The sequence below is a fragment of the Vulpes lagopus genome, chromosome 10 (assembly GCF_018345385.1).
Source record: "Vulpes lagopus strain Blue_001 chromosome 10, ASM1834538v1, whole genome shotgun sequence".
In the NCBI taxonomy this organism is placed as follows: Eukaryota; Metazoa; Chordata; class Mammalia; order Carnivora; family Canidae; genus Vulpes; species Vulpes lagopus.
Window position 1 is genome coordinate 49,183,816 of NC_054833.1, and position 26,696 is coordinate 49,210,511.

General features: G+C 39.1%; 1 long non-coding RNA gene across 1 annotated transcript in view; it reads right to left on the minus strand.

Annotated features, from left to right (window-relative positions):
* Nucleotides 1–1,437: 1,437 nt before the first annotated feature.
* Nucleotides 1,438–26,696, minus strand: part of LOC121501008 — a 32,222-nt gene continuing 6,963 nt past the window's right edge. Inside the window, exon 3 of the long non-coding RNA XR_005990478.1 lies at nucleotides 1,438–2,400. This is a non-coding gene — a long non-coding RNA (uncharacterized LOC121501008). The remainder of the gene's footprint in view (nucleotides 2,401–26,696) is intronic.

The window sequence follows — 26,696 nt, forward strand, 5'->3', positions numbered from 1 at the left end:
CACACACACAGAGAAAGAGAGAGAGAGAGAGTGAAAGAGGCAGACACACAGGCAGAAGGAGAAGCAGGCTCCGTGTAGGGAGCCCAATGTGGGACTCGATTCCGGGTCTCCAGGATCACACCCTGAGCCAAAGGCAGACGCTCAACCACTGAACCACCCAGGCATCCCAAAGCACAAAATTTTTAAATTTTAATTCAATCCAGGTCATTTTTTCGTGTTATTTGTGCTTTTGGTCTTTTATCGAAGAAGGCCTTGCTTCACCCAAGGTCATGAAGGAAAGGAAAACTCTTGTGTTTTCCTCTAAGAATTTTGTAAATGTAGCTCTTGCATTTAGGTGTGTTCCTTTGTGACCTTAAATTTTGCATTCCAATAATTTCGCCCTGTTCTCAACAATTTCTTGAAGTAAATAATTATATTATCTCCATTTATAGATACTTAAATTAAGACTAAGGTAGTTAAATAGTTTGTCTCATGGTACCCAATGAGTGGCAGAGATACAATTTGTACCCAGCTCAGTGTTCGAACTCTTACTCACATTGCTGTACTGATGGTTTTTTGGTTTATACTGATGGCTTTTGAACGAATATATAACTGACAAAAAGCTAAATTCCAATTTATGAAATATTCTCCATTCATCTGTTAAATAACAAAAATTCAACTAAGTGACTTTGAAGATCTGATTGGCTTTGTTAAACAATTCATGAATTGGGCAGAATCCCATTTAGCAAATAGAAAGGAGCTCCACCAAGCTGCAGAAAAGAAAAGGTTTTTAAAGAAAGAGAGGGAGTGGGAAAAAAGGAAATTATTAACAAAGGATGCATTGTTCTAGGCAAAGTCACCCTTCAAAGGGGGATGGAAGGAGTCTATCAGTAATTCCCTAGTGCTGACCAGGAAATTCCAGGTTGACTGGCTGGTTATGTTCCTGGCATGGGCATGGCAGGGAAACTGCACTTGGGTTGGGTATTAGGTCTTGTTTTGCTGATGTGGGGCTCTTAATATAAGTAACTCCATTTTGGGCCTGTGGTTTTCATTTTAATACACCTCCAGAACTGTGAAATGCATCCTTAGCTGCTATTTCCTCAGTGTAAACAGATCTTCCAGCGAGTAGAAATGGAAACCATTAAATAGTTAAACCTCGGGGGCTGCATTCAAGAGTAATGCTTCATAATGTGATACTGCAAGTTACTTAAGAGTTGGTTTATTCTCTGACTCAAACAATATAAATGGACAAACTGTGTGGCAGGTACTAGGCATTGTACCCGTCAATGAGAGAGACTGAAAGAGAGGAACCAACGAAGCCTGGTCACCAACACAGCATCTCCTGGTGGGTACCAAGAGTCTGCTGACATAAATCTATCAGAAATAAAAGGAACTCGAATTAGAGACACAGAGCAGATGAGAACTCTATGTTGCCCAGACTTTATTTGAGCTTGAGGATTTGCCATGTCTGCCACAGATTGGGGAGAGAGGGTGAAGGTCATGAGAATTAGAGTTTAACAAGTTCCATGTAGTGCATCTACTGTGTGTATTTGGCCACGTTCAATTACACCTTTTTGTGGTCAAGATACTGAGGTATCATGTTTCAAGAAGAATGTATGAAAAGAAATCCATACTTAGTCACAGCCTAGTGAGTGTTCTAAACATCCCAGTACAGAGAGACCAAACTCTGATCAGTAAAAAAACAAAACAAAACAAACAAAAAAACAAAGACAAAAACAAAAAACCAACAGATTACCTATAAAGGAACAGCAAAATCAGATTTACTACAGGAGAATAAAATAAAGGACTTTTGGGTCTGAAGGAAACAGAAAAGCCAAATTCCTGGCACTCCACAGACACTCAGTAAATATTTGTTAAATAAATGTATGTTCTCTTGTATTCAAGTTCTCAGAAAGTATGCGACTCAGTTAACTTTCCTAAAGACGAGACTCTATCTAGAACAGTGCAAAATTGTTGCATGGATGTCCTGCTGAGAACTCTGTTCATCTTTTTCTGTTGTCTGTCTGTTCCTAGAACTCATGCCTTCTTCTTTCCTTCTTTGGGGGAGCACATCCTCTAGAACAGCAGTTCTCAACCTATTAGGTTCCACTCCTACACTCTTGAAAATTACTAAGGCAGCCAGATGAAGCCAATCACAACGGTTGTTCTTCTTAAGGTATTTCTTGGTAAAATATTTCAAATGCCTTTTAGAGAACTGTTTCTCAGAAACAATTTGATTTTATTCTTGAAGCATTCCCCAGATTTCTAGTTTTTCCATTGACTTTAACTTTCTCCTGTAGAAACCATTTAAAATTTCTAGAATCAAAAATTCCATCTTCTCCTGGATGGGTAGGGCCCAAATTAAATTTCCAGGTTGACTTCTTAGGCTTCTTGTGTTTCAGCACCATCTTGAAAGCTGGCCTGGCAATCAGAGAGAAAGCTACAGTTGCATATCTGACATCTGTTAATTTTTTTTTATTTTATTTATGATAGTCACACACACACACAGAGAGAGGCAGAGACATAGGCAGAGGGAGAAGCAGGCTCCATGCACCGGGAACCCGACGCGGGATTTGATCCTGAGTCTCCAGGATCGTGCCCTGGGCCAAAGGCAGGCGCCAAACCGCTGCGCCACCCAGGGATCCCTCTATTAATTTTTATGTTAGGGCAGCCCCGGTGGCGCAGCGGTTTGGCGCCGCCTTCGGCCCAGGATGTGATCCTGGAGACTCGGGATTGAGTCCCACGTCGGGCTCCCTGCATGGAGCCTGCTTCTCCCTCTGCCTGTGTCTCTGCCTCTCTCTTGCTCTGTGTCTTTCATGGATAAATAAAATAAAATCTTAAAAAAAAATTTTTTATGTTAGAAGTTAAAACTGAGAAACTTAAAAATATTCATTCATTCATTTAAAATAAGGATAATGAACAAATTACACGTTCACATAAATACAATATAAAAAAATTAGTGAAACGAGTGTTTACATTTTGACAAATCATCTGATTAAATAAAAGACAGCTGGATTCTCATATTCACTTCTGCATTCAGTCTACTGTAACATCAAATGCCATGTTGCTTCAGAAAACCCTACTCTGTACTCGTGAGAGAATAAGAGCAAAACAGAGGTAACATCTCAGTATGGTAATGGAAATAGTTTGCCCTAGTGGACCCCCTGATACCAGCTTAGAAATCCCCAGATGTCTCTGAATCACACCTTGAGAACCACTGCTCTAGTAACTTCTTGAAGAAAGGCAAAAGTAAAATTTTTGAAGACTTGTATATCTACCAAGTTGTTTTCCTACTTGCATTTGATTGAATATTTAGGTAAATGTAAACTTCTAGGTTGTTGCTTTTTGCCTCAAGGGTCATTAACATGATGTTTAGTTACATTCTGATTCCAATTCTTTCTATGCGGCCCATTTTTTGTCACTTGAAGCTTTCAGAATTCTCTCCTTGTTTCCAGTTTTCATTACACTGTTCTTTCAATCTTCAAAGTTATGTCTTTTCTCTCTGTGAAATTTTCTTGCAGGAATAATTCCATCATTTTTTCCCTTCCATTTCCTCTGTTTTCCTTCTGGAACTTTCATTATTCAGTTAGGTGATCTCTTGGTTAGATCCTCTAACTTTCTTACATTTTCTCTATTTTCCATGTCTTGTTGCTGTTGTTTTACTCTCTGTGAGATTTCCTCAGTATTATATTCTAACTCCTCTGTTTTCATTTTAGCTATTGTGTTCTTTTCATTTCCAAGGGTGATATTACTTTTCATTTTTTTTTCTTCCTGCATCTACCTTATAACTTTCTCTAAGTTCCTTTGTTAAAAATACTGTTTTTAGAGCCTTTCTTCAAATGGCCAGTGATCCTTGATTGTCTGCTTTCATAGTGAGACATTGAACAACCGGACAGCAGGGCAGGTTGAGCCGTGGGTCTCCCTGAGGGTGATGAGCAGGGACTGAGCTGCCTCCCTGGGAGATCCATATTTTTCAGTATCTGCAGACATTTTCTCTTGGCTGGTTGGGAGGAATCCTCTCATTTCCTCCCCACCCCCGGAGGGCACAAACTTGTGCTTCAGCATCCTGAGACAGGAGCAGAGAAGGAAACTCCCCCCTGAATTTTGGTTTTCATGTCCACCTTCAACCGTGTCTGCCTTTGTGGACCAGAGCCTCCCTCTTTCAAGTTCTCCCCAGAATCAATAACCTGCCTTCTACTGGAGTTGGGCAGGGGAACTCCTGTGCCTACATGAGCTAGGGCCAGGTGTCTGGAGGACCTAGCATCGTCTGCTCCAGACTTGTCATCATGCTCCCTGTTTCCATTTCCAATTTCTGCTTTCCCTGGGTCCTTTAGCCTTTTGCATTACCTTCTATGAGCCCTTAGGTCTCAGCTTTCTCTGTTTTGTTGTCAGCTACCATCCATTCCATGACTCTGGTCCTCAACAAAATGTTGTTCACATGCCAGAGATCTCATCTTTGTGTACTGAGGGTGTAAACCTCAAAAGAATTCCTTTTTCAGAAAGGAACAGGTAAATGTATACTCCATCTACAGCATTTACCTGGCATAGGCTGCAAGTCTATTCATGCTTTAAAAACAATATAAGAAAAATCTATTCATGAATTTTATAGGTTTCCCCATGGATCTTTGGCTTTATACTTGAAGTTAAGAATTCTTATTTAGTGTATCTTAGACCTCCAGCATTTATTCTGGCCATAATCTGTTTGCAAAATTTTGAGTTACTACCTAACAAAAATCAAAGTCATTAGTTATGTCTTTCAAAGAGTATAAAAGAGTTAATAAATTTGTCTCTTATTTTATGGCATTTATATTTTCAACAGTGAGATATAAGATGGATTTTCTGGAAAGTTTAATAATCTTTGAGGACATGGAAAAGGAGATTCAAAGTGTAAGTCATATGCTGGGAGTCACATGGACAGTTAAGACATTAAGTATTGCCTTAGAAGGTTTGTGGAAAAGCAGAGAGGCGTGTTACCTTGTCAACAGGAAAAAAACAAAAACAAAAACAAAAAAACAGAGGACAGGCAGGAAAGGTTAAATGACTTAGCAAAAAATCATACTTTTGTGTTTATGGGGCTTGGATTTAAAACCTTTGTTTTCAAATATCTAGTTTAGTGACTTTTTGTCTTGACCCACATAAACATCCTGCTTACACACCTATTTAAGGAGCCCTAGTGGGAAAGCCCTAGCAGATTTCGACAGAATTTATTTCACCTACCTGGCTAAAATACAAAAATTCATGCCTTTAACCAAGAATTAGTTACCTTTCTTAAATAGCTATTGTAAGTCATCTCTGGAGAAGTCATTTTTCATTATAGACATACAGTTAGTTCTACTATAAAAGAGATTACAATTTTGATGAATATGTTTTTTCCTTAACTGACCAATTAGTACATAAATGAGCATACCTCTTAAATGTCTCTTTATAGGAATGAATAGAACAATCTATATTTCAGAAGGTTAGCCTGGAATATAACCTGAGCTAATCCTCTTGAGATCAAGTCTGGGTAATGTAAACCATTATTAATGGTTTTCATCCCTTTGGTAATATGCTGCCTTTTAAGGAGTTCATGCAAAGAATTTGAGGATGATAGGTACTATAAAAATTCAGGGTTGCTATCTAGAAAAAATAAATATGAATTCTTTTCTGTTATACTATCATGGATTTATCAGATGTTTTGCCTTTTGGTGTCTGGATTACCTACTTTTCCTACTGATTTCATATTTTCCATCTCTCTTATAAAAATTAGATAAAATCTGTTTTACTTAATCTTCTTCCTACAGTTTCTTGTGCTTTTTCTCAACCTACATTTCATATTTAGAAAAATAACACTTATTTCATACCCTTTTCTCCTGCTGCCCAAGTAGCTCCAAAATCTCCTGTTCCGCCAAGAATCCTTCTTTATCTACCATCTCACTGTAGAACTAATTCTCTCCTTGCATGAAAAGTTAAATTTTTCTTGTTTTTTTTTTTTTTTTTTTTTAGAGTATGACTAATAAATCTTCCCTAGAGCAGTACTGCTCTCATTGTTTTTGTCATTTTTCACAATAAAAGTTTAGAAGGCATAACATACATTCACTTAAGTCTGTTTTTAAGACTTCTATTAGATTTGAATAAATGGTTTTCAGGTCTAGCCTATATTCTAGTTCTGCTCCAGAGGGAGGGACATCGAGTTTCCACTGGCATGATCAGTTTTGCTTATATTGTGGACTCAACACTCAGCCACCAGTCTGACTTTACAGGGACATTTCAGTACTCATGGTTGGGTTCCTCTATCATTCCCAAGCCCCACTTCCTCCTCCATGTGTCTGAATTCTGGTAACTGGGTTTCTCTCTGTCCTTAAAATCTACTCTGTCTTGAGTGCTCTAAGACCTATGCCCGACATTCTCTCCTGATCTTTATCTATCCATTGGTGGTTTCTATCTAGTATCCCAGTGTCTTCCCAGATGGACACCCTGCCATGATTTCTGCCACTTCACTTCCTAGGAATGGAATTGGTTCTTAAACATCAGGACCCCAGCTCTCTGTCAGGATGAATGCTGCATCACTCATCCCAGACGTCCGATTCCTACACTATACCCACATGCTGGGAGCTCCATTATTCTGTTGAGAATATTTCTTTCTCTAGATGGAATTTTTTTTAAATTGCTGTACCTCTTGAACCCTGCACATGACTCACAAAAGGGAGGAGAGGTAGAAATGAAGGTAGAAAGGCAGAAAATGAATGTTTATTGCATACCTTTAATTTGACCCAAAGGGCACTAGGCACTGTCATATACCATTAATGAACTCTTTTGTTCCCTTAAGAATTTTGTGAAATAGCTATTGTTCCCATCTCACAGGTTAAAAAGGAAAAAGGAGAAAAGGGGGGGAAAAGCCCAAAATGAGCAACTTGACTCAGCAGTAAGAAGCTGACCCAGGAATCAAACCTGGGTCTTTTGCTTCTGAATCTCTGTGATGTTCTCAGCATACCAGGCCAATCTGTCAGTTTGACCAATTTAAGATTTATATTCTGCGCATCCCTGCTTCTCTGTTCTAAGTTATTTGATGTTTGCTATTAAAGAGAATGAAAACAAAGTAGAAAATGTGACTATAGGACAAAATGGAAAGTCAATCTCATTATTTTATGGTCACCACTCATGTTGAAAATTTTAGTGATGATGACAAGGAACAAATGCATTAGGCTTTCTGCAGTAACAATAGGGAGGACAAGATATTGCTTAACTAATAATGGTTCGAAAGTAGGAAAACATCTTTTAGAATTGCTCAGCATGGATACTCAAGAGAGTATTTTAATTATAGTATGGGTTTCTAAATTATTTCCCTTGGACCATTAAGAAAGATATAAATCATTAAACATGATTAATGGAATCCACAAAATTCTCAAAGAAGAGCAACAACTTTGTTGACTGACATTTATTTTAAATAAAAGGAAGTGTCTGTAATAGCAAAGCCTGAATTAAAATGCCATCAACAGTATTAATAAACATCAGTCCTGTTCTTCCTTTTCTCTAAAGCTAGTGTTTATTTATTCATTAACTTATGAAGATCTTAGGGAAATTAACTGGGGGATATCTAAATGAGAGACTATAGAAAGTCTCATGGAATGTCCTCTAGCAAAGGCAATACCCTTTTGACCTGTGCTGACTAAAACAGTAAGACAGACTCTCTTGCTTTCTTTTCTCTGGTGTCTGCTGTGGGTCTTGCCATTCTTGAGTCTTTCCCAGTGGACAATGGGTGAGATGGAGTCAGGGGATATTTTTTTTCACATTACATCAGAAACCACTCCCAATTCATTTAAGCTCTAATTAGAAAACTATTTAATTTAGTGGGAGAAAAATGGAAAAATTTTTTTGGATGTGCTTATTGTGTGTGATGGGGAAGGGCATCGTTTAGATGAAAACAAGTATTGGTAGGTAAAGTTTTTGTTTGCTTTTATATGAAACAGACACACATGGGATCACTTGAAAGGTCAAAGAACCCCTGAAGTGTGGGTATTATGAATGTGATGACTTTTGCAGTCTAACCCTTGGTGGAGTGGACACCTAAATATTTTTTGAATAAATGAAACCACATGAGTCAGAGGATAGTCTTAAAAATTGCATTAACTTTGTAATGAGGGTTTTTAAAAATATATATTTTTTTATTGGAGTTCATTTGCTAAAATATATCATAACACCCAGTGCTCATCCTGTCAAGTGCCCCCCTCAGTGCCCATCACTCAGTCACCCCAAACCCCTGCCCACCTCCCTTTCCACTACCCCTTGTTGTTTCCCAGAGTTAGGAGTCTCTCATGTTCTATCACCCTTGCTGATATTTCCCACTCATTTTCTCTCTTTTTCCCTTTATTCCCTTTCACTATTTTTTATATTCCCCAAATGAATGAGACCATATCATGTTTGTCATTCTCTGACTGACTTATTTCACTCAGCATAATACCCTCCAGTTCCATCCACGTTGAAGCAAATGGTGGGTATTTGTTGTTTCTAATGGCTGAGGAATATTCCATTGTATACATAGACCACAGCTTCTTTATCCATTCATCTTTCGATGGACACCGAGGCTCTTTCCATAGTTCGGCTATTGTGGACATTGCTGCTAGAAACATCGGGGTGCAGGTGTCCCGGCGTTTCACTGCATCTGTATCTTTGGTGTAAATCTCCAGCAGTGCAATTGCTGGGTCGTAGGGCAGGTCTATTTTTAACTCTTTGAGGAACCTCCACACAGTTTTCCAGAGTAGCTGCACCAGTTCACATTCCCAGCAACAGTGCAAGAGGGTTCCCCTTTCTCCACATCCTCTCCAACATTTGTGGTTTCCTGTCTTGTTAATTTTCCCCATTCTCACTGGTGTGAGGTGGGATCTCATTGTGGTTTTGATTTGTATTTCCCTGATGGCCAGTGCCAGTGATGCGGAGCATTTTCTCATGTGCTTGTTGGCCATGTGTATGTTTTCCTCTGTGAAATTTCTGTTCATGCCTTTTGCCCATTTCATAATTGGATTGTTTGTTTCCTTGCTGTTGAGTTTAATAAGTTCTTTATAGATCTTGGATACTAGCCCTTTATCTCATAGGTCATTTGCAAATATCTTCTCCCATTCTGTAGGTTGTCTTTTAGTTTTGTTGACTGTTTCTTTTGCTGTGCAGAAGCTTTTTATCTTGATGAAGTCCCAATGTTCATTTTTACTTTTGTTTCCCTTGCCTTCATAGATGTATCTTGCAAGAAGTTGCTGTGGCCAAGTGAGAATGGTAAAAATTAAGAAGACAGGAAACCACAAATGTTGGAGAGGATGTGGATTTCTGGGCATTGATTTTGTATCCTGCCACATTGCCGAATTGCTGTATGAGTTCTAGCAATCTTGGGGTGGAGCCTTTTGGGTTTTCTATGTACAGTATCATGTCATCTGCAAAGAGGGGGTGTTTGACTTTGCCAATTTGAATACCTTTTATTTCTTTTTGTTGCCTGATTGCTGAAGCTAGGATTTCTAGTACTATGTTGAATAGCAGTGGTGAGAGTGGACATCCCTGTCTTGTTCCTGATCTTAGGGGAAAGACTCCCAGTGTTTCTCCATTGACAATGATATTTGCTGTGGGCTTTTCGTAGATGGCTTTTAAGATGTTGAGGAATGTTCCCTCTATACCTACACTCTCAAGAGTTTTGATCAGGAATGGATGCTGTATTTTGTCAAATGCTTTCTCTGCATCTATTGAGAGGATCATATGATTCTTGTTTTTACTGTTGTTGATATGATCTATCATGTTGATTGCTTTACGAGTGTTGAACCAGCCTTGCTTCCCCCTTGGTCATGGTGAATAATCTTCTTAATGTACTGTTGGACCCTATTGGCTGGTATCTTGTTGAGAATTTTTGCATCTGCATTCATCAGGGATATTGGTCTATAATTCTCCTTTCTGGTGAGGTCTTTGGTTTTGGAATTAAGGTGATGCTGGCCTCATAAAACGAGTTTGGAAGTACTCCATCCCTTTCTATCTTTCGGAACAGCTTTAGTAGAATATGTATTGTTTCTTCTTTAAACGTTTGATAGAATTCCCCTGGGAAACCATCTGGCCCTGAACTTTTGTGTCTTGGGAGGTTTTTGATGACTGCTTCAATTTCCTTCCTGGTTATTGGCCTGTTTAGGTATTCTCTTTCTTCCTGTTCCAGTTTCGGTAGTTTGTAGTTTTCCAGAAATGTGTCCATTTCTTCTAGATTGCCTAATTTATTGGTGTATAGTTGCTCATAATATGTTTTTAAAATCATTTGTATTTCCTTGGTTATTGGTTGTGATCTCTCCTTTTTCATTTGTGATTTTATTAATTTGAGTCTTTTCTCTTTTGTTTTTAATAAGGCTGGCTAATGGTTTATCTATCTTATTACTTCTTTCAAAGAACCAACTCCTGGTTTTGTTGATCTGTTCTACAGTTCTTCTGGTCTCTATTTCATTGAGTTCTCGAATCTTTATTAACTCTCTTCTTCTGCTTGGTGTAGGTTTTATTTGCTGTTCTTTCTCCAGTTCCTTTAGGTGCGAGGTTAGCTTGTATATTTGAGTTTTTTCCAATTTTTTGAGGGATGCTTTTATTGAGATGTATATCCCTCTCAGGACTGCTTTTGCTGTATCCCAAAGATTTTGAATGGTTGTATCTTCATTTTCATTAGTTTCCATGAATGTTTCTAATTCTTCTCTAATTTCCTGGTTGACCCTTTCATCTTTTAGCTGGATGTCTTTAATCTCCACGTTTGAATTTCTTCCAAATTTCTTCTTGTGATTGAGTTCAAGATTCAAAGCATTATGATCTGAATATATGCAGGGGACAATCCCAATCTTTTGGTATTGATTGAGACCTGATTTGTGACCCAGTACATGGTGTATTCTGGAGAAAGCTCCATGTGCACTTGAGAAGAATGTGCATTAAGTTGCGTTTGGATGTAAAGTTCTGTAAATATCTGTGAAATCCATCTGGTCCAGCGTATCATTTAAAGCTCTTGTTTCGGGACACCTGGGTGGCTCAGCGGTTGAGCATCTGCCTTCAGCCCAGGGCATGATCCTGGAGACCCGGGATCGAGTCCCATGTCGGGCTCCCTGCATGGAGCCTGCTTCTCTCTGTGCCTCCCTCTCTCTCTCTCTCTCTGTTTCTCATGAATAAATAAATAAAATATTTAAAAAAAAAATAAAGCTCTTGTTTCTTTGGAGATGTTGTGCTTAGAATATCTGTCATTTGCAGAAAGTGTCTTGCTGAGTCTCCCCGTATTAGTGTATTATTATCTAAGTATGCCTAAGTATATTGATATACTTTGGTTATTAATTGATTGATATACTTTTATGGCAACTCCCACATTAGGGGCATAAATATTCATGATTGTTAAGTCCTCCTGTTGGATAGATCCTTTAAGTATGATATAGTGTCCCTCTTTATCTCTTACTACAGTCTTTAGGATAAACTTTAATTTATATAATATGAGGATTGCAACCCCTGCTTTCTTTTGAGGACCATTTGAATGGTAAATTGTTCTCCGACCTTTCATTTTCAGGCTGGAGGTGTCCTTAGGTCTAAAATGAGTCTCTTGTAGATAGCAAATAGATGGGTCTTGCTTTTTTATCCAGTCTGAAACCCTGTGTATTTTGATGGGATCATTAAGCCCATTCACCTTCAGAGTTACTATTGAAAGATACGAATTTAGTGTCATCATAATACCTATTCACTCCTTGTTTTTGTGGATTATTTCTTTGGGCTTCCTCTTTCTTTTACAGAGTCCCCCTTAATATTTCTTGCAGAACTGTTTTGGTGGTCACATATTCTTTCAGTTTCTGCCTATCTTTGTAATGAGCTTTATGTTCATGCCAGTTTGTCTTTGGGGTATCTAACTTGAATCCCAAGTGACCTCAGGATAAGCCTCTGGCCTAATGCTGGGTGTGTCCTGGTCTCTTCCAGATCATTTGGCGAAGGGGTTAGATAGGGTCCTCTTGGCATAACTTGTATCTGCTCTCAATTCCAGTGATAAACTTCAACAAGCATAATTGGAAAGGGAAGCATGAAGAGTGAGTGATATCTCACTGAATCTTTTCATAGGGACTTTCTGGTAAATGTTAGAATTTCTTTATAGGATGGAAGTGAGCTAGGGAAAACTAGGAACAGTGAACCTAGGGACAATGTAAAAACAAATTCTTCTTTCTTGGCCAAAATAAAGCAGATAATTTATATAAAAGCAGCTAACAAAGAACCTGGAACATGGAGCAGACATTTAATAAATATTAATTAGCTCCATTCCTTTTCCTTTCAAAAGGAAGCTTAGAACATCTTTTTGGTGGTATTGTTTGTGTTTGTTTGGAGGAGGATGCTAGGTAAGGAGAGAATGAAATAATTGTGTTCCCAAAATAGCATATGTGACAGGAGAATATATGGAGTATATATTTGGGGCCATCCTCACAATCCTTTCTCACCTTGCCTTGGGGATTAACTAGGCAAGCCACACATACCTCCTTTCTAGAAAAATTCATAAGGGAAGATATGATTCAGCCTTTGAGTGTCACAGCAGACATTTGAAGACCTTGGCAGAGATGATCACTTTGGGAGAAAAGGCAAGAGAGGGATCAATCACAAAGAACCTGGGTCTTCTAAACATCAAGAGTAGGATGTTTACCTAAATATCCAGTGGGAGCCCTGGATGTTGGTGTTGCAGAACTGATAATAAATCAGGACAATTAAGTAAAGATTCCCCAACCTGGGAGCCAAAGGAGCACATTTTACTAGAGTCAAGAGAAAGAGATGCTGGTGGGCATCTCTCATCAAAGGACAGCTTCAGGAGCTGAGCAGAAGCGAGTGATGGATGATGAGCACCTCCTGTAAGTTCAGTGACCTGAAAACAGACCTGGGTATTGGGATGTGACATAAATCCTGCATCACCAAGGCATGAAAGCAGCAGAGCACCCCAGTTCTCCCAGGCCCATGGGCTGAGAAGAAGGTACAAATACTAGTGAGCACAGATCGCTGGTTGATCTGAATAAGTCCCACAACTGGGAGGAGGATGTGCTATGAATTGTAATCCAAGTGTGTCATGTCAGACTGCCCTTCCTCAGCACATGCTTCCCCAGGCAGATGACCATGACCAACCTGTAGACCCAGCCCTCTTGGAATTCATTACAGACAGTCCATGATGCTGTATTGTCTTCCAGCATTTCAAATTAACCTCAAGGAAAAGAGGGCTAAGGGAAAGAACCCTTCACTGACAAGGTTTACCATTGGGTGGAATGGGGCTGTGAGATAGAAACTCCATTTAGTTATTTTTTTAAAAAGAATATGTTTCTTACACATTTGAGCATGCACAGTTTAAAATATATGTACAAGTAAAAAAATAAAAAATTATATATATATATCTATATATAGATATAGATATATATAGATATATATAGATATACAAGTATGTGCAAATGTTTAATAGCTAGATGGCCGGGGGGACACATTTGAGAATGGAGGAGAAAATCAGGATTTTGTTTCTTCACCACTGAAGAAAAATTAAGAGGACAAAATGTCAGAAGTAGAGGATGGTGGGGACTGCGCTACTTAAAAGGGCTCCTGCCCCGTCTAAAAACAAAAACATTGGAAAAACACTAGGTTAATTAAATTATACATGTTACCATTTTTAAAGTAAGAGAATGTTTCTTACAATCTCAGAGGCTATGTTCTGACTAATATATTTCAGATAGCTCTGTTCACCATTTCTTACACAGATAAAATAAACACCAGTGCTGTAAAATTCCTCTACTGGAGGATCTGCCTTCTCCTATTTGAAATTTTTTTAATTTTTTTTATTTATTTATGATAGTCACAGAGAGAGAGAGAGAGGCAGAGACACAGGCGGAGGGAGAAGCAGGCTCCATGCACCGGGAGCCTGATGTGGGATTCGATCCCGGGTCTCCAGGATCGCGCCCTGGGCCAAAGACAGGCGCCAAACCGCTGCGCCACCCAGGGATCCCTGCCTTCTCCTATTTGACCTGAAACTATTTTTCTTACCCTTTGTATTAGAAACAGTTTCCTCTATGGTTTCACAGCCTTTTTTTTTTTTTTTTTTTTTCTTTTAGTTGAAACTGCTGCAGTTTTAGGCAGGAAGCCCACCTTGGGTGGGGTTTCAGAACAGAAGGGGTCCTTACAGGAGACCTCAGGGCAACAAGAATGTTTCACTTAATAAAAGTGAAACATGACCTAACCACAAACGAAGATAAAGGAAAACCACAATAGAAGATTAACATCTTTCAAAGGCCATGGGATTTTAGCCGGTTAAATATTTATTTTCTTTCCTTTGCATTGATTTCTTCATTTTCATGCTAGCACAAATTTCTTTCTTGCCCTTTATGTAACAATTTGAGCAAAAATAAATCACTCTCAACTTGTCAGATGATTTCTCCAGAGGTGGTTTTTTTTTGGCCCAAATAGCCCTGGAATAAGAGAGGGATCAAGGTTCTGCACTCAGTGTCACCATTTATGAGATTTTTGGGCAAATTCCCCTGTGTGTTAGTCTACCCCGGCTGTCATAACAAAATACCATTGACTGACTGGGTGGCTTGAACAACAGAAATTAATTTTCTCACAGTTTGGAAGGGTGGAAGTCTGAGGTCAGGGTGCCAGCATGGTTGGGTTCTGGTTCAAGCTTTCTTTGGGCTTGTAGAGGCCGCCTTCTTGCTGTGTGCTCACATGGTGGAGAAGGAGAAAGGTCTTTCCTTCCTCTTCTCATAAGGCCACCAATCCTATCAGATTAGGTCTCTACCGTTATGACCTCATTTAACCATAATTACCTCCTAAAAACCCTATATTCAAATAGAGTCACATGGGGGATTAGAGCTTCAACATAGGAAATTGGGGGATGGGTATATAATTTAGTCCATAGGACTTTGTATCTTAGTTTCTTGATCTAAAATAAGTTCAAAGGGTAAAAGAGCAAAAAAGATAATTAATGTATATGAAAGTTCTTTGCGAATTATAAAATTCTATGCAAATGGGAGATATTAATTAACAAAAAGAATAATATGGAAGAAAAACACCATCAATAGAATGGCCAATAAATTTCTGACTTCTGAGTTGTATAAGGGTATTTGAAAAATCCCTTAACCATATACTTTGGGCTAGGCAAATTGGAACAGCAATGTCCTAAAATAGATGACCTAAATGAATGTGTAATCATTTTAACTGATAATGAAATATTTGTTCTTGTCTAAGCAATTAGCTTCAGGATACCTAATAACTACATCCTGCATCCCTTCTAAATTGCATTCCACATGTGAATATTGAATTACTATCCTAATAACGTTTAAATATCACTAATAACCCCAGTCAACACATCTGAAAACCTTCCTCAGCGGCCTGCACTTGCATTAAGTGTCTGATTTATGTAAATAATACCAAAAATTAAAAGCTTTGCCATTTTAATCTCCTTAACTATTATTTATTATTTTTGAATACTGGCAATATAACCCGTGTTGCGTAAAATAAGAGAAAAATTATTACACCAGCGTGAAGACTTACAATTTAATCAGAAGAGCAAACAATTCAAATAGGTTTGATGCATGGTTGTTAAGCTTTGTAGCTTTCCTTCTTTGGGGTGTTCGCTATTTTTAGAGCTGCTTCAGCTAAGTGCCCTCAGCAACTATGGTTGGTGATTACACAGGGCATTGCTACTTTTGAAGACTTTACTGAGATCAACTGAGTTCCGGTTTCTGCCTTAGTCGGTATGGTAATAGGGGATGGACTTCCTTCTTAAAGAAACGGTCCCTTTGGTTTCTCTGCCCCTGGAACCCACGGGAATAGTGCCTCCCCAGGCATGGGAAATACTGATCTCTCATTCTGTAGCGACAACTGATCATATTTACAATAATAGTAATAATAATAATAATAATAACAATGAAAAAAGCTGAAGTTCATGAATGGCTTTATGGGATCTGTAGACTTCATATAAGTTAGCCTTCAATGGTTTCTCAGAAGGTCTGTGACTAAAAAGATCTGAAGTCCCAGAAATAAATGTCAGTTAATCATGTGCTTCTTAAGTTAAAAAGTTAGGAACACAGTTAAGAAGTGGGGAGCTGCTGTGGGGGGAGGGGGAGTGTTGTCTGTGTCTCTGCCTCTCTCTCTCTCTCTCTGTGTCTCTCATGAATAAATAAATAAATCTTAACAAAAAGAAGTGTGTGCTTCTTTCCTGTAAGACTTTCTTTAATATACTATATTATTAATGGTGATATTACAAAAGAAAACTATGGCATACTCTTATGACAGGTAAGGCACTATGCTTAATACCATGGAGAATACAAATATGAACAAAGCATGTGGACCCTCCACCCTCCAGGACCATATAATCTTACAGAAGAGTTAAGAAATTTATAAAAACAACAGTAAAACAAGGCCGACTTTCAAAAGACCATAGAGTGGGCATAAAGGAATTCTTAAGGAAATTGTCAAAGAAATTAATACTCTATGGAGGAAGTAGTGTTTGGACAGGGTTTTGAAAAATAAATAGAATTTCCCCAGGTATAATTCGGGGAATTATTCTAAACAGGAGGAGTAGCTTAAGTCAATTTGGGGGGAGGGAAAGCATGAGGTGTATTCAGACCATTGATTTGGGGAGCAGTGGGAAAGAGCACAGTCAATTATTGGGTCTTTTGGATCACAGAGTAACTTAAAATGTCATTTAGAAGGGAGAAAAGTAAATTAAAAATCTGTATCAATAGTCCAGATCAAAAAGGAATGGCGCCCGAAGTCAGACATGATCCTTGGGAAAGGAAATCAGGGTGGGGGTGCATGTTCTCTGTGGTTCCGGCATTACATATGTGAGAGAACATGAGGCAGGGAAGGGGACCAGGAACACATGATACTTAATATGTGTGAAATGTATTAGAAGCTATAGCACTGGGAGTGTAGTTTTTATGGAGGGAGTTGAATTTGACCTGATAGGTATAAAATGACCAGTGTTTTGATCATCAACCACTCTCTATGACCTCAATAGACCATGTTACATGACCCTTGTGCTGTAGGTGTGTGATGGGGGTTCTCTTGCTGCTGAGAAAGAAGACCTTGATTTTAAAGACCTCTTACAGGACCTGAGAAGATACATACACACCAAAACACAAGGCAAAGGTTAGTTCTTCAGCAAAAGTCAGTGATGGTCACCAACATGGGTGAAGAAGAAGAGGAAAGTGTGGGCAATAACACTTAAAGTTACTGGTCCGTAGTGACTCAACCAAGCCTCCAGAGGCAGGTGTGCTGGGATTTCCAAGATTAGAAGCTGATGAATCTGTTGAGGGAGGCTGTGTGAGACAGAGGGGAGGAAGGTCCTTTGGGAGGATATACCTCAGAGAGGAAGAAGGAAGGTTTGGGGCAATGAAAGCAACCTGAGAAGATAACAGGCAGGGTAGGGGGAACCAGGAGAGAATCACATCATGGAAGCAAAGGTGTAAGAAGGAAATGGTGGTCAACGCGGTGAGCAATATTGAGAGACTGAGAAACACGTGGTCCAGGAAGAGGCCGCTGGATTTGAAATTAATACTTTGCTCAAGACCTCAAAGAAGGCAGTTTTAATAGAGTGGCAGGCTGGAAGCCACATGTAAGGGACCTGGGGAGGGATCCCTGCTGAGGGTGTGGAGATGGGAGCATCGCCCCATACCAGAGGTGTAGTGGTGACTGCGCGCTTGAGAAAGTCAAAGGAAAAGAGAGAGCCTCCAAAGGACAGTTGGAAGTATTGCCTCAAGAGCAAAGAGGGAAGGAGAGAGAGGTTTGTGAACAGAGAGAGAGAAGAGAGCTAAAAAAATAAAGTTGAGGAGAGAGTGAGAGTGGAGGAAAAGAGTAAAAATAGAGAGAAATTCTTAGATGGGGATAAAGGTCCATAATATGATAAATTATATTTATCTTCATGTGAAATTTGTTCTCTTATAGAGCGAAAGTTTACCATCAGAAATGTAAAGGAATGCAAAAAATCAGAATAGCCATTAAATATTCCATAGCAAAGAGTGTAAATAATTCCCAAGTACTGGTGAGGATTAGCTGAGTTTATGAGAGTATAGATTTGCAGGGTCTCAAATCTCTTCTGGAACTACGCAGTAGCCAGGGAGCCAGAGCACAAGCAGACAGAGGGAGTGCCCTGGGTTGGTGTGCAGGTGGGTGGTGCTAGCAGAAGATGGAGGAGCCTGAGGTCCCTTGGGTCCCTTGGAGCAGAGAGGAATGTGAAATCAGAATGTGCAGTGATTATTTCCTGTGGATTGGTCCTGTGTCTTGAGCTTGACTGTAAGTTTCTGGAGATGGTGCAGCAAAGAGGTTAAAGGCACAGGTTTTGGGGTGAGGACTGAGCTGGTTGAGAATTGCAGCTCTGAAAGAAACTCAAAAAGTGGGCCTTTGTAATGCAGCCACCCTGACCCTAGGAGGTGGGGTTTCTGGATACCCATGATTAAGAACTAATGATCAAAACAATTTGCTTTTTGTCTGCTGCCCCTGAACAAATCAGTCTGACACCATTTAAAATAAAATAAATACAATAGTAATAAGTTTTCTATTAATATCCCTGAGAAGCATATGTTATAAGACCAAGGAAGCATCTTAACTATTACTGTTGAAAATCTAAGTAAATATAGATACATATTTGCCCATAAATAATGAAGCATTCAACTTCAATTTGCAGGAATTTACAAAATGTTTAAGTGTTTTGATTAGTGCCAAGCAGACTTGCTGTGACTTTCAAATAGTAATTACCTTACATATTAAAGACAAAAAATGCAACCTCCTTCCAAACCCATGTTGCAGTCTGAAGGACTCTAAAATATATATTTCTATTGGGAAATATGTATTTTCTCTTTGCTCAAGGAACTATACTTATAATTTGTGTTTTGCTGTTTTTTGCCCTAAAGCTAAAAATTAATAGGGGAAAAAATGAGAGCAAAGAGGTTAATATCTAGTTTATTGAGGAAATGACTTATTCCTTTCATGGGCATAATTTACATCAAGGCCACTAATCACAACATTAAATATTAAAGAACTAAAACAGTCAACTAAAAACAAAAGCAAGTTTTTTCACCCCAAACTCAAATACCTGTGATAAATCTGAAAAAGAACAAAAGACTTATCAATACCTTATCTCAGAAAGGATGAAATAATTATTTTTTCTTACGTTCATAAAGTTCTTCATTTTTAAAACTTTTTACCTTTTTATTTTCAAAAATACAGTTATGGTGATATATTTACATATAGTAAAATGCAAAAAAAATGCATTTTAAGCATATAGTTTGATCAGTTTGGGAAAATGTATGTACCTGTGTAATCACTACCACATCCTGATAAAGAATATTTCCATCCCACCAAAATGTCCCTGCTCTTTATGCAGCTGATTCCCTTCCTAACCCCTGCCCAGAGCAAGCTCTGTTCTGCTTTCTGACAGACTTTTTATTTTACCTGTTTTAGATTTCACATAAAGCCAATCATATAGGATGTATTCTTTTTTTCCAGCTTCTAACATCCCAGTAAGTATGACATTATTACATTTATCAGTAATTCATTTCTTTTTTATTGCTAAGTAGTATTCCGTTGTATGCTTATCTCGGAGTTTGTTTATTCATTAATTAGTTTGGAGGACATTTGAGCTACTTCCAGTTTGAGGCTTTTATGAATTAAGTTGCAATGAACATTTGAGGCCAAATCTTTCAGTGGACCCATGTTTTCTTTTCTCGTGGGTAAATTCCTGAGTGGAATTGTCTGGATGTGTGGCAAGTGTATATTTGACTTTATAAGGACCAATTAATTGTACCATTGTTATATTCCAACTAGCAATGTAGAAAGTTCTAGTTGCTCTACATTTTTGCTAATATCACTGACAATGTCTTATTTGTGCTTTGTGATTTCTTTCTTTCCCCTTCTTTCCTTCCTTCCTTTCTTTCCTTTTACTTTGAGCTCACAGAAGTACTTTGAGACCTGTTCTGAGGAAAGTATTCTTCAGAGAGGAATTGTGCTTTCTTCTTCTAGTTGAATCAGAATGAAAATCAAATATCTCTACATCAGAAATCTCTAGATGCTCTAGTTTTTGTTCTTCTGAGGCCTAGCTGTTCATATTTCCCAGGTTTTCTAAACTCTAATAGGAATTCTCTGTGGACCAATGACCTTGTTCCATTCCCACTTCCAATTACTGGAAGCAACGAGTGAGTTTTTACTTCTTACAACTAAGGAAATCTCCTGAATTGTAAGCAGTGTGGATACAGTGGGGACTATGCCAGAAAAGAAATCTAGGGTTCCTTCCTTAATCTGTTACCTGATCTTGGGGCCTCCACTTCCACAATTTTTTAAGATTTATTTATTTATTTATTTATTTATTTGAGAGAGAGCATGGGGATGGGCAGAGGGAGAGGGAGAGAGAGAATCCCAAGCAGACTGTTTGCTGAGCATGGAGCCCGATGGGGCGACTGGATCTTACAACCTATGAGACCCATGAGATCACAGCCTGAGCCAGAACCAAGAGCCAGACACTTAACCAACTGATCCACTGAGGCGCCCCTCCATTTCTGCCTTGGTTTGGAAGAAACAAGTCCACCTCCAGTGCCCCCACAGGAATATTGTGGACTTATTTTGTTGCAAGCCCAGTAAACCCTGGGATGAGCCTCACAGCTGGGTGTTATGGTCCCAGTGGCTCATTCAGGAGCCAATCAGATGCTAAGTCAAGGAATGGGGAAATGAGTGTGGGAGTTCCATATCAAATTCCACTGGCAGAATTAGTTCTGGAAATGCAGCAATATCCACCATGCAATGCCAAGTTCTGGTTGTATGAAATTTAGGAAAATGTGTTTCTCTGTGAGGCAAATAGAATACTGTACTATAGAAATATGGCTTTTGAGGCGCCTTGGTGGCTCTCCTCTCTCTCTCTCTCTCACAAATAAATAAATAAATAAATGTCTTTAAAAAAAGAAATATGGCTTTTTCTTTTAGTGCATACCAGTGCAAGTGTTTGAGCACTTGGTGATCTTTTCAGCTATTGATTCTTGGCTGTGTCTCAGCTTCACGAAGTAAAAATAGGCACACCATTTTCCAATTTCTAGTGCTTATTTGTTTACCTGGTAATATAGTGCCCTTTTGTGTTTAGTTGGCTTATTGATTAATCACTGCCTTAAGCAACTAATTTTTTTCTAGTTCATAACATTTGAAAGGTTATGTTTGTACAGTAACTCATCAGAGGTCAGAGGTTTATATGTACATTTTGTACTGGTAGGTTCATTGGCCCAAAGTTTAGATTTACAAATTTAGTCACAAACATGTGTTCTCCGTTCTGGCAATCAGAGGGAACACAGGGCAGTACAAGGTTTAACATGCACAGGTGCGCACTTACAATGCCTTTGTGTGTATAGAAGGAAGAAGAATTAGAAAGAAATAAAAGATGAATTACAGGCAATATTTTCCTTCACTACTGTGTTCTAAACATCTACATATAGTCATACTGTAGGGTTACTTATTTAGAGAGAACTGGGTTTTTTTTTTTTTTAACAGGCCATTTTTTAGAGCAGGTATAGGTTTACAGCAAAATCAAGCAGACAGTAGAGATTTCTTATATGCCCTCTGTCCCCCCATATGCACAACTTCTCCTTCTGTGCACATGCAGGCACCAGGGAGGTACATTTGCCACAACCCAGGAAACTACACTGATGCATCACAATCACTCAAAGTCCATTGTTTACTTTAAGGCTCACTTTTGGGTCGCACATTCTATGTGTTTGGGCAAATGTATAATAATACGTATGTATCATTATGATATCCTATAGAGTATTCTCACTACCCTAAAAATCCTTTGTGCTCCATCTTGTCATCACTGCTTCCTCCCTAACCCCTGGCAACCACCGATCCCTTTACTGTCTGCATAGTTTTGCCTTTTCCAGAATATCACATAGTTGGAATCACACAGTATGTAGACTTTTCAGATTGGTTCCTTTTACTATGTAATGCATCTAATGTTCTTCTATGTCTTTTCATGGCTCATTTCTTTTTAGTGCTGAATGATATTCCATTGTCTGGATGTACCACAGTTTGACTGGGGGATTTTTAAAAAAAATGTTACTCTTTAGGGGTGTTTAGGAGGTAATCACGTACGGAAAAAGCCACTTAAAGTGGAAACAGGAAATGAAAAACCTAAGATAGCTGTGGGATTAGAAAAGAGATTGCATAACTGCGTTGTAATACACAGTAGGCAAGCAATAAATGTTTGTTGAACTGAAGAGAAAGAGGGTTGTTTCCTGGACTAAAACTTATGGGCAGGGAATAAAAGCAATGTGTGCCACAATTAACGGTATTAGTTATCACATCCCCTATCAGAAGATGATTGCTTTCTAGTGATTTCTAGTATCCTCACAACTCAAACTTATTAAATGGGCCAGCCGGTGTTTCAGGGCATTACTTGGAAGAGGTCAGAGGGAAGTTGTTTCTCTATGCCTGATTTCTAAATAAATGTAGGTACCTCCCACTTTTTGAAAGTTCAAGGTAAAACACATCACTTTTAGGAAAGACCTACATTAGTGCCTGTTTCCACTGACCAAAAGGAATCCAAAGAGGATTTTCACTTTTACAGAAAAAAGGGGGGGGGGGAGAAATGAAAAGTGTTTAGGATTTGCTTTGCAGTGAGCTGTTACAGAGACAGTGCGCACTCCCAGCAGTGAGAATGGCCCTACACTCTGAGCAGCGAGAATGGCCCTACCAAGCTCCTTCCCCTGGAACTGTTCTCAGTAGCTCTATATCAAGCCTTTGAATTGTGTCTTTGAACATCTGTGATTTATCTTGACTTATTTTGTGCATCCGTGAGCCGGATGTGTCCCAAGATATCAGAAGAACCTAAAAGAGGTTATTGTTTGAGTCTGGGAATGCTCAAAACATGTGTCCATATAAATTAATGGTAAATGTGTCATTGCTTTACATCATTTCATCTAATAAAAGCTTTCATGGGATCGCTCTACTTCCGGATAGGGGGGAAAGGCTGTACTTATTTTTATTAAGCAGTTAATGAAAAATTCAGAATCTAAGAGGCACTCTTAATCAAAAGTCTTTCCACAAAGTTTCAATTATTTTCTACTCAAGAGAATCCTATGCAACAATCTGATCTGATCAGTACCTATTTCTCAGCCCTCTGCTGGTGAAATTTTCCTTCTTGAATTGTTTCAATAGTCCAAATAGTGCCTGAAGTGGGGTAGATAAAGAGAGGTTCTTTCAAGGTGAAGTTCAGAGGGCTGAGCAGGCTACTGTCTCTGGGCTCCACTTACTTTGAGAAAAGATGACCTGCCCCTATGAGATGACTAGCAGGGGTGCCATCCAAACAGAAGTTCTTGGTTTTTTATGTGGGGCCTAAGGATTGGCCTTTTCCTTGGTTTCAAAAACAAATATCTCAAAGGAGTAAGTGCTCGATTTTCTATGACATCAAGTCACTTGCCTCCTCTCTTTGTGTAACTTTTTGTAAACTTTTTTCTTGAGATTGTAATAGGTCCACACATCGCATTTTTTAAAAAAGATTTATTTATTTATTTATTTATTTATTTATTTATTTATTTATTTATTTATGATAGAGAGAGAGAGAGGCAGAGACACAGGAGGAGGGAGAAGCAGGCTCCATGCTTGGAGCCCGACGTGGGACCCGATCCCGGGACTCCAGGATCGCGCCCTGGGCCAAAGGCAGGTGCTAAACCGCTGAGCCACCCAGGGATCCCCCACACATCGCATTTTTATTTATTGATAATTGATTGATTAATTCAAGCAATACTCACTGAGCACCTACTATGTGCTCAGACATTCTTCCAGGCACCAAGGATGCAACAGAGAGGTAGGAAGAAAAGAGCTGTTCTTCCATGGACTGTCTTCAGAGGGAGAAATAAACTATGATCAAGTGGACATATTAGATAGTTTTCAGGGTGATAAGAGTCATGAAGGAAATGTAATAGGTTAATAAACTAGAGAGTCTAGAGGTGGAGGGACTGTTTGTCATAAGGTGGCCAGGTACAGCCCTGGACAACAAAAAAAATCAATTTTTCTTTAAATAATTGAATTAAATTTCCAGGGAGACACATGGTACCTCTGTGGATATCTACACTCATTCTCCATTCTCGCTATTAGGAATTCTCCAGTTTCTTAACCTAAAGTGATTCTTGTCAGCCAGCAAGCCCACCCCTGTACACAATGGCCTTATTGCTTCATTTTAAAAGAAGAGTAGAGCATCAGGAGATACTTAGGAAATTTGGAAACATAAAATAAAGACTTCTCTCTACACTCCAAGAAGAACAACAAAACCAGAAACAACCCCAGGGGAAGTAGAGCTAAGTGGTAAACACTTCAAACAAACAATGGTGGATCTGTGTTGAGCTCCATGAAGGGGCATTTTTGCAGCAGGCTGAGAAAACAGCTGGTGTGTATAGGCACAGAAATATGGAGGACTCTGCAGGATATGTCCTTGGAATCAAGACAACATGATGGGAAATAGGTAATGGAACTGAAACTTTGCAACTCTGGGAAATAATTAGGGTACAGAATACAAGGAAAAAAAGGTAAGGCTCTAAGACACTCCAGTGAACAAAACTAACCCACCAACAAATTACAGAAGACAGTTAAAATCCAAAACTGTAGTAAACTGAATGCAGCGTGACTTTTAGCAATCAGTAGGTATGAAGCAGGGACATTAATTTGAACCTGATTTTAGGATTATTCTCTGAGTAGCAGAGGGGTTGTGGCATTACAATCTTGGAGAAAGAAGAGAATACTCATGGTGCACCCAGTGTCTCTGCAGATAACATTATGTGATTATGATAATGTAAACACCACTCACTAGCGTTGACCTTGGCAATCAACTTGTAAAGAAATTGTGAAAGATGTGACCAGTAACCATCATAACTGCTATCAGCTTCGACAACACGAAAGTAAAGCTATTGCTGATGGAGGTCAGAGGGTAAATAGGGAATGGAAGATGAACGGAAGAGGAGCCCACTGACATCACCAGCTCCCCAGGGGGCACCCCAGAGAATTGTCTGTCTGAATAAGATGTGGAAGGTCAAGTCAGAAGTCACAGACACAAACTGAGAATAGTGACATAATTGTATTGGGAGGCAGAGGGCAGAGGAGGTGGGAGAGGGTATGGATGCACAATCATGCATCTATCACAGCAGGAAGTTACAGATAATCATTAAAGATGATATATCATAAAATTGCACTTGAAGCATACTAGCTAGAGATTTATAGGAAACCACCAGAAGAATAATTTACAAGTGGTGCCTTCTAGAAAAAGACATCACAGATGTGGATGAGTTGACCCAATCACTGGTCTCTTCCATTTTAAGCCCATGGTGCTAAATAATTTATACATATAAAATTTATAACCTGAGGAGTTTTCTAAACCATATTTGCTTCTAGCCCATAAGGAGAACCACAAATGCCTCCATCATCTGATGACATGAGGATGTGAATCTCTCCTGCATGATGATTCAAACCCTTTAATAATTTACTTTTGGGAGGCAGGAGAGAAAGCCCCTGTTTATTGAGGAAGAGGGGAAAATCTCACCTTAATTTCTTATATATATCACATAAAATTTGCCATTGTAATAATTTTATTTTAATTTTTAAAAAGATTTTATTTATTTATTCGTAAGAGATACAGAGAGAGAGGCAGAGACAGAGGCAGAGAAAGAAGCAGGCTCCCTGTGGGGAGCCCCATGCAGGACTGGATCCCAGGACCCCAGGATCATGCCCAGAGCCGAAGGCAGATGCTCAACCACTGAGCCACCCAGGCATCCTGCCATTGTAATTATTTTAAATCCAAATTTCAGTGGCATTCATTACATTCATTATGTAGCACCATCATTACCACTATTTCCAAAATTTGCATGTCCTTGAACAGAAACTCTGGACCCATGAAGTAATACCTTGCCATCACAGTCCTCCCAGACCCTAGTAACTTCTATTCTCTCTCTCTGCCTCTTGGAATTTGTCCATTCTATGCATCCCATCTAATGAGAATCATACAATATTTGTCCTACTGGTGTCTGGCTTATTTCACTTATCTTTAAACTACTTTTGATAATTTTCTAAAGCCTTCTTTGACCAATGGCAGCATGTGAAAGTCATGGGAATGTGAATTGAAAGTCTTTTACCGCATATAAAGTCTTGGTGAGACCAGAAAAAAAAAAAAAAACTATTATATCCATGGGGAATAATGGCCGCTGAATTTTCCAGAATCCAGGACTGGTGACAGTGCCCACACTGCCATGTGAGAGCTGATGCCATCGGAGCAGCACTGATGCAGGACCGCCCTCACTAGAGCAGGGCTGGCAGCCAGCTTCCACACGCAGTGCGACTTACGTGTGTGCTACTTCTCTCAGCAGCTGAGAAGGACAGGGTTGCTCCATGCGCCCTTTAATAAGATGGATCACCCAAATCTTACTTGACCACACAGGTGTGACAGGCACATCTGTCCCCAAGGGACATTTTGTATGTGCTGGTGGAGTTATTGCCTCTTCTCTGTTGTCTGATACTGTTTTTTTGTTCATGTTCTGCATTTCTTCCTGGAACTTCTCACATCTCCTAGTGTGTTTGCAAGGAATGAATACGTGTGCAGGTGATGTGAGTTACAATATATCTAAGGAGATTAAACCGTCTCTTGTTATCTGTATTGATTTGCTATTGCCGAGTAAAATTATTTTCAAGGGTATGGCAATTTGTAAGAAAACTCAAGACAGGACTGCTAACTGGTG